Below are 8,487 nucleotides of genomic sequence, written 5' to 3' on the forward strand. Positions count from 1 at the left end.
TTGTCGAAGGAAAAGGTGAAAGCATGCTAGATTGAGATAGCAGGCCATGTGATGGAAGTAACGCTGTTAGTCCTGGATATGCTCGACTTTGATGTAATCCTGGGTATGGGTTGGTTGGCCGCTAACCACGCCAGCATAGATTGTTCCCGTAAGGAGGTAACGTTTAACCCTCCCTCGATGGCCAGTTTTAAATTTAAGGGAGAAGGGTCAAGGTCGTTGCCTCAGGTAATCTCAGCCATCAGGGCCAGTAAACTGCTCAGTCAGGGTACTTGGGGTATCTTAGCGAGCGTGGTGGATACTAGAGAGGTCGATGTATCCCTGTCATCAGAACCGGTGGTGAGGGACTATCCGGATGTCTTCCCTGAAGAACTTCCAGGGTTACCTCCTCACAGAGAGGTTGAGTTTGCCATAGAGTTGGAGCCGGGCACGGTTCCTATATCCAGAGCCCCTTACAGAATGGCCCCCGCAGAGCTGAAAGAACTGAAGGTGCAGTTGCAAGAATTGCTGGATAAGGGATTCATTCGACCGAGCATGTCACCTTGGGGTGCGCCAATTTTATTTGTTAAGAAGAAGGATGGATCGATGCGTCTATGCATTGACTATAGGGAGTTGAACAAGGTAACCGTAAAGAACAGATATCCCTTGCCCAGGATCGACGATCTATTTGACCAGTTACAGGGAGCCACAGTGTTCTCTAAGATTGATCTTCGGTCGGGATACCATCAGCTGAGGATTAAGGATGGTGATGTACCGAAGACAGCATTTCGTTCCAGATATGGACACTACGAGTTTATTGTGATGTCTTTTGGTTTGACGAATGCTCCAGCAGTGTTTATGGACTTGATGAACAGAGTGTTTAGGGAGTTCCTAGATACTTTTGTGATCGTGTTTATTGATGATATCTTGATATACTCCAAGACGGAGGCCGAACATGAGGAGCATTTACGTATAGTTTTGCAGACACTTCGGGATAATAAGTTGTATGCAAAGTTCTCGAAATGCGAGTTTTGGCTGAAGCAGGTGTCCTTTCTGGGCCACGTGGTTTCTAAGGCTGGAGTCTCTGTGGATCCAGCTAAGAAAGAGGCAGTCACCGATTGGACCCGACCTTCCACAGTCAGTGAGGTTCGTAGCTTTCTGGGTTTAGCAGGTTATTATCGACGGTTTGTGGAGAACTTTTCTCGTATAGCTACTCCTCTTACTCAGTTGACCAGGAAGGGAGCTCCTTTTGTTTGGAGCAAGGCATGTGAGGACAGTTTCCAAAACCTTAAACAGAAGCTAGTTACCGCACCGGTTCTTACTGTACCTGATGGTTCTGGCAGTTTTGTGATTTATAGTGATGCTTCCAAGAAGGGTTTGGGTTGTGCTTTGATGCAACAAGGTAAGGTGGTCGCTTATTTTTCTCGTCAGTTGAAGAGTCATGAGCAGAACTACCCTACACATGATTTAGAGTTGGCAGTAGTGGTTTTTGCTTTAAAAATATGGAGGCATTACTTATATGGTGAAAAGATACAGATCTTCACGGATCATAAGAGCTTGAAGTACTTCTTTACTCAGAAGGAATTGAATATGAGACAGCGAAGATGGCTTAAGTTAGTGAAGGATTACGATTGTGAGATACTGTATCATCCAGGCAAGGCAAATGTGGTAGCTGATACTCTTAGTAGAAAGGTATCACATTCAGCAGCACTTATTACCCGACAGGCCCCATTGCATCGAGATCTTGAGCGGGCTGAGATTGCAGTATCAGTGGGGGCAGTCACTATACAGTTAGCCCAGTTGACGGTCCAGCCAACTTTGAGACAAAGGATCATTGATGCTCAAAGTAACGATCCTTATTTGGTTGAGAAACGTGGCCTAGTAGAGGCAGGGCAGGCGGTTGAGTTCTCCATATCCTCTGATGGTGGACTTTTGTTTGAGAGACGCCTCTGTGTGCCGTCAGATAATGCGGTTAAGACAGAATTATTATCTGAGGCCCACAGTTCCCCATTTTCCATGCACCCAGGTAGTACATAATCAACTTAATCGATTGTTTTGTGACTATAATTAAAATATTGAAGAAGGAACGATGAACACTTTAGTGCATAGTTGTCTTCATGAGACTTTAAGAAACTATTTTAAGTTTACCATGAAGGAAAAATTACTAGTTTGAAGTTTGAAAATTTGTAGTTTTAACCAGGCAAGCATAGATTGTTTAGCAAGGAGGTAGTTTTTAATCCTCCTACAGAGGCTAGTTTCAAGTATAAAGGGGTTGAATCTATGGTCCTACTAAAAGTTATCTCAGCTATGAAAACTTAAGTTGCTTGACAAAGGTACCTAGAGTATCTTGGCTAGTATTGTAGACACCTGGGAGGCCAGGGTTCTTTGACATCTGAACCAATGGTGATGGAATATCCCGATGTCTTTTCAGAAGAGCTTTCAGGCTTGCCTCCTCATAGGGAGATTGATTTTGCAATTGAGATGGAGCCAAATATTGTTCCTATATCTAAAGCTCCGTACAGAATGACCCACCAAAGTTGAAAGAGCTAAAAGTGTAGTTGCATGAATTGCTTGACAAAGGTTTCATTCAGTCGAGTGTGTCACCTTGTGGTAGACTAGTTTTGTTTGTTAAGAAGAAAGATGTGTCGATATGCTTATGCATTGACTATAGAGAGTTGGATAAAGTGACTGTTGAGAACAAATATCTTTTGTATAAGATTGATGATTTATTTGACCAGTTGTAGGGAGCCACAATATTGTCTAAGTTTGATCTTCGCTCGAGATACCAATAGTTGATAATTAAGGATAGTGATATACCAAAGACAGCTTTTCATTCGAGATATGGATATTATGAGTTCATTGAGACGTCTTTTGGGTTGTGTAATGATCCAACTTTTTATACTAAGCTGAGGTCATTACTAAAAAGAAACAATGACAAGAGACATTTTTTTTAAACGAGGGAAGATTAAATTTTTATTAAAAACGGAATATTAAAACACTGAAACATAGACGCAGAAGCAAAACTAGGTCCCCATATGGCACGTCACGGATCCTTCTCTGTCGCTCTCCAGCTTTCCTCTACTTTTACCTTCGCATGAAATATTAAACATAGAAAGAGTGAGTATAAACATATACTCAGTAAGGGACCTACTACTAGTCCCGCTAGGTGTCCGTTAACTTCCCATTAGAGTCTTGTAAAGTGGTACCCAAGAAATTGCACGTTCTCGAACACGTGCAATCTTTGATCCCATAGGAACATATCTGGTCTTCGGTGAACCAAAAGGAACACCTAGGACAATATAGTCTTTAGTGTACCCGAAGGAAACACTAAGATAATCGGGCTGTGAGTGATCCCGTCGAATCACTCGAATCATGTCTATGTCAATGCCAGACTGGCGGTCTCGTCGGACTATGCAGTCTTAAAAAGGTGGTGATCCCGAAGAACACCCATGCAGGTACGACTCTAATAGACAAAGTTAACAGAATACCCTATCCATAGCATGTAGAATAACATAACATCATAACATGGCATGAATATTAATCTTAACGTCCTTAATCATGTGATTAATATTTCATGCATCAACATCAACATCAACAGTCGTCAACAACGTACTACCAGTCATTAACATAACATCAGCCATCAACATCAATTATCAACATAATAATCTCAGTCATCATCATCAATCATCCATAAAATGATAGTCATTCTCAATAGCATCAAATTATGCATTTTAGCTACCATCAATGCATAATCATAATTACATGCAGTCTCTTAAATTCAGTTCGAAGGTCTAGTAGAAGCATCTCTTACCTGGAGACTTTAGCCAAACAAGGTACTCCCTAGCTGACAGTAAAAATTCTCCAATTAACTTGATCCTAATCATAAAAGGAAAAACTCAGTATCTTGATTAATAAAATTAGCAATTGGCTAACATCCAAAAATTCTCCTAAAATAATTAACTTCTCAAACAAAAGGGATTGAAACCAATTCAACCTTGATTGGGAAAAATCCAAGATTTAAATCTTAAAAAAAATTAGCCAATTGAACCTTTAAAGAAACCTCAAATAGATCCAAAATTAAATTAATAAAATATTAATTTAATTTCATTGGCTTACCAAGGTTACTCAAATGGAGGTTGAAAAAATTCTCTTATCCTTGATGGAAAAATTCATCACTTTAAATCCTCAAGCTTTTCAAAGAAACCAATCTTAACTACAACTGATGAGGGTTATCTTAGAGAAGATCTTAGAGAAGAAGATGAAGAACCTTTTTCTTTTTCCTTTACTTTCTAACTTAAGCATTCCAATGTTATTTATAGACCCAAATAATAACAATAATATTTATTATTATTATTTCCTTTTCCTTTTAGGATATATATATATATAATACCAAAAAAATATACATATATCTTTATTCCCATTATCTTTCCTCAATAAATGTCTTAAATGCACAAATGCATTTATAACCATTAATAATAATAATTATAATACTTCTTTATTATTTTATTTTCTCTCACCAAAATCTACAATAAATATATATTTATTTAAACCATTATTCTCTCTTATAAATAAATATATATCTTTTCTTTTTCAATCAAATCAACCATCTCTCTCCTCATGGATTATCTTCTTTTTCAAACAAATATAATTATATTCCATCATATAATTAACTTCATGTCATACCCCGGTCTAAGTTTTCCCCTCTAACCTAGATCGTGGTGTGAATCTATTCCTTAAACTCATACCTTTCATATATAGGATTAGTAAAACATTTTCCAAAAAATTCTATAAAAATTTCGGCAGAGTCTCCCCTGAAAACAAACTAACCATACCTGGAAAATAGAAGAAAGACACACTTCTATACTTTTCAAAACTCAATTATCCTCGAGTGTGTCTCACCACACACTCATCCAACATAATCCAGAGTACCAAACAAAGTTTATATTCAACTTCGAACTAGTTACAAAAGAATTACAATTTAATAAAAGACCTCTCAGACTCAAATTCTCATCATGACTCTCGTTTCTTCTAATAACCCAATAATACAATAGAATGCATAAGTATATACTACACAATGAGATACTATAACCACTGCCAGGAAAGCACAACCAATGCTTAGTCCTTAACCGTTACCTGGAGGGGAGAAAACATTGAAAACATGAGTTGAAACTCAATGAGTGGCAATTTTTAAAAGTAAAAGCTTATAAAACATATCTTCAAATCGTTTAAATATAACCTCAATAACGAAATAATAGTTACAGCGTTAAAATCATATATTACCATAAACCACAAGTAAGGCCAACAAACCTGTACCCAATAAACCATGGCAAAGCATCTAAATATACGGCTAAAGATAGCTCGCACATGACTAAAAATCATGCGGCCAAAACTAGCTCACGCATATTTAGTGCCCGCCACGATAACAACCTCCATCCAATCCGATCCAATCCAACCATGATAGCATACTAAGCATATGGCCCAAGGATAGCTCACACGTGATCCAATCCACAAGGAAACACGCGGCCAAACGAAGCTCACGCATACTTAGCACCTACCACGGTAGCAACATACCGCTCCTATATGCACATAGAGCCACCCAACCATGGGTTAAGCTAGGCCCGAAGCCATATCACAATCCTCCATCCACGTCCTCACCTAGGCTCAGGTTCTCGGATCTCCGGTTACGGCCTCTTTCAACCACGGAATCCCCTGACAACCGTAGGTGGCCCTACAGAAACATATTCTCATAGCCTTAAGGATAATCACCAACATCCATAATATCACATAGTTCAAGTTTGAAAACAAATCAAACATAGTTAGAAACACGTTTTCACATATTTGGATCCTTAGCCATCAATACATACTTTTAGAACTCTTTCAAATTTAGTTATAAATCAATGAATGTTTAGAAACAAGTTGTCATCTAAACTTACTTAATAAGTTTGGGTTCAACCACAATTTCGAAATACAAGAGTTCATGGAAAACCGAAAATCACATTTGAAAATCTTTATAACACATAAATCATAAGGCAATCATATTCCAAATTTTCATACTAGAACAATTATACTAGATTTATAATGAAAATACTTGAATTTAAGCCACTCACAATCAATTACTCGATCCCCCAGGATTTTATGCCTTCCCCACTTCGATTTAGCCTGAAACAAGATTAAGGTTTATCAATTAACTTTACAAAGCAAGACGACACAACAATCTTCAACATACTCTAATAAGCCAACTCAAACTATTTTATGCTCCAAAGACTCCAATTTCTCTCTTCCAAGACTTAAATTGAATTATCCCTTCATGCTTTAATCTATTCTAAAAATTCCAACTTTGGACCCTTAGCATCACATTAATCTCTTAACGCCACAAGCACCCAAACATGAGAGAACCCACTAACATTTATCAAAAACCATATCAAAATTACCTCAACACATTTCTCAAAATTTTCCAGATTCGCAACATGAACTTCAAATGATCATAACGCTTTCAATACTTAACCAAAATGAGTGTTATTTATGTCAAAATCTTCATTTTGATGTCCTATATAATTTACAAGAAGGAAGAAAAATACGATTCTCAATAGGTTGCTACAGAATTGACCCGAAACAGAGATTGTTTAAAAATGGAGTCTTCTGCTATCCCCTAACTTGTTTATGAAATTAGGCTTACTTCAAATCATATTTAGCTCACAATTCCTTCATAAAAGTTGTAGTGCATTGAATAACCTTTCCAACCATACCAAATAGAGATCTTAACTCCATTTCTACACTTCTAACTACTCAACACAACAGCGTCGTCAAAGATTCATGCACGAAACCTAAAATCTGCCTTCTCTTTCTATTTTCGACCTTTAACCTTCAACTCTAGGAAAAATCCAATGAAATTATTCCATACACTCTTATGTCCAATAATCATACCTTAGAGGTTTAAATCCATTAACAATCTCAACAACAATCTATAGGGTCAATAACTTAGAAACCTACCCCACTCACCTAAAATAACCTCAATCGTGTTGACCAAGGCTTCCAAGTTCTAAATTTAACTTTTCCCTAAATGCTTTAGTCTAGGCTAAACATTCCACTCTTGAACCTTAAACTTCACATTGGACTCTTAATAAGATAAGGATCCAAACTTAGTGTATACTTAATGGGCCTTGTATATTAACTTGCTCTTAGTTGCAATATCAATAATGTGAGGGATTTAGATCATTTAATAACAAACTCAACGTCAAAGTAGCAAGTCAATATCTTAAGAAATTTCCCACACTTGTCCTAAACAATCTTAAGTGTGGTGAACAATGCTTCATAGTTCTCTAAAGTCCCCACTTTTCCATTCAAAAATTATGGTTAAAATCAAGTCCGCGCTAATACGAAGTGGTATTTAAGAACTATGAGAGAACATGCTAATTTATCTACAACCTTATCAAATACTTGTCAAAATCGCCTTGGTAACATGTTAACGCCTTTCTAAATTCGAATCTAGGATCTAAAACTATTGTGTGTTCGAAACTTATATACGCAACACCCAAACAAATCTCTAAAGTTAGAAGAAATTTCCTTCTTGACCTCAAATTTTTAACTTTGGGACTCGAGTCTTATGAGTAATCTAATATAAATGCTTAGATTCAATGGGTATGCAAGAACTCAAATAAAACTCACTTAAATTACTCCAAAACTTGTCAAGAACCAATTAAAGTACTCTTAACTTCCATGGGTAACATCCTAACCACCTACTAAGCTCAAAATCAAGTATCCGACATCATGGTTTAATCAATATCATTACTAAAATTTGATGGGTACTCAAGACCCGCTCTATAAAGTATAGAATCTTACCCAAGTTGTACCAGAACGCCTAAATTTGAGCTTACGAACTACTGGACAGTGGTTTGAACTCTTTTAAAATCCAAATCTGAAAACTTAGATCCAACGATACGGAGTTGAAAAGAACGAAATTAGCAATGATTCAACTTACCGAATGACAACGAACGATGGATAGGTACTTCACAGCTCAATTACAAAGAAACACAACGAGGACACTCGAATAGATTGTGTCGATTCGAACTAGCCGCTTCAAAACGCCGTGGTTCAAGGCGCGTGGCGTGGGTGGTCGTCTTCCGGCGGTTAGAGCTGCGCAACGATAGTGGCGTTGTGTCGGCGTGGAGAAGCAAATGAAGGATGGGGCGGCGGAAGAGATTTCAAAAAGGAAAGGGGAAGTCGTCGGTCTCTCTCTCTTTCTAGAAGGATGAAGATGACGAAGAAGAAGAAGGAGGAGGAGAAGAAGAAGAAAAGAAATATCTCCTCTTTTCTTTTCTCTCTCTCTTTTTTTTTTATAAAAGCTTAATAATAATAAGGAAATGACAAAAATGCCCATCTCTTCAAACTTAAACTTCCTTTTTACCCTCCTTCGTTCTTTTCAACACCTATACAAAACAATTTAAGTGTTGAAACTCCATAAATGTAGTTCTAAAATTTCCTTATCACACGAATAAATCTTAAGGAGATATT

The 8,487-nt window shown here is 37.4% G+C and overlaps 1 long non-coding RNA gene across 2 annotated transcripts; it reads right to left on the minus strand.

Moving 5' to 3' along the window:
- Positions 1 to 4,816: 4,816 nt before the first annotated feature.
- Positions 4,817 to 8,277, minus strand: LOC107992078 (uncharacterized). Of its 2 annotated transcripts, none has more exons than XR_007822540.1 (4): positions 7,955 to 8,277; positions 6,084 to 6,135; positions 5,257 to 5,704; positions 4,817 to 5,109 (listed from the first exon to the last, which is right to left on the minus strand). It is a non-coding gene; the product is annotated as an uncharacterized LOC107992078 (long non-coding RNA). The 2 variants fall into 2 exon arrangements; XR_007822539.1 differs by having other exon boundaries at positions 5,284 to 5,704; positions 7,955 to 8,269.
- Positions 8,278 to 8,487: the final 210 nt, after the last annotated feature.

This window comes from Cucumis melo, chromosome 7 (genome assembly GCF_025177605.1).
Source record: "Cucumis melo cultivar AY chromosome 7, USDA_Cmelo_AY_1.0, whole genome shotgun sequence".
Classification (NCBI taxonomy): Eukaryota; Viridiplantae; Streptophyta; class Magnoliopsida; order Cucurbitales; family Cucurbitaceae; genus Cucumis; species Cucumis melo.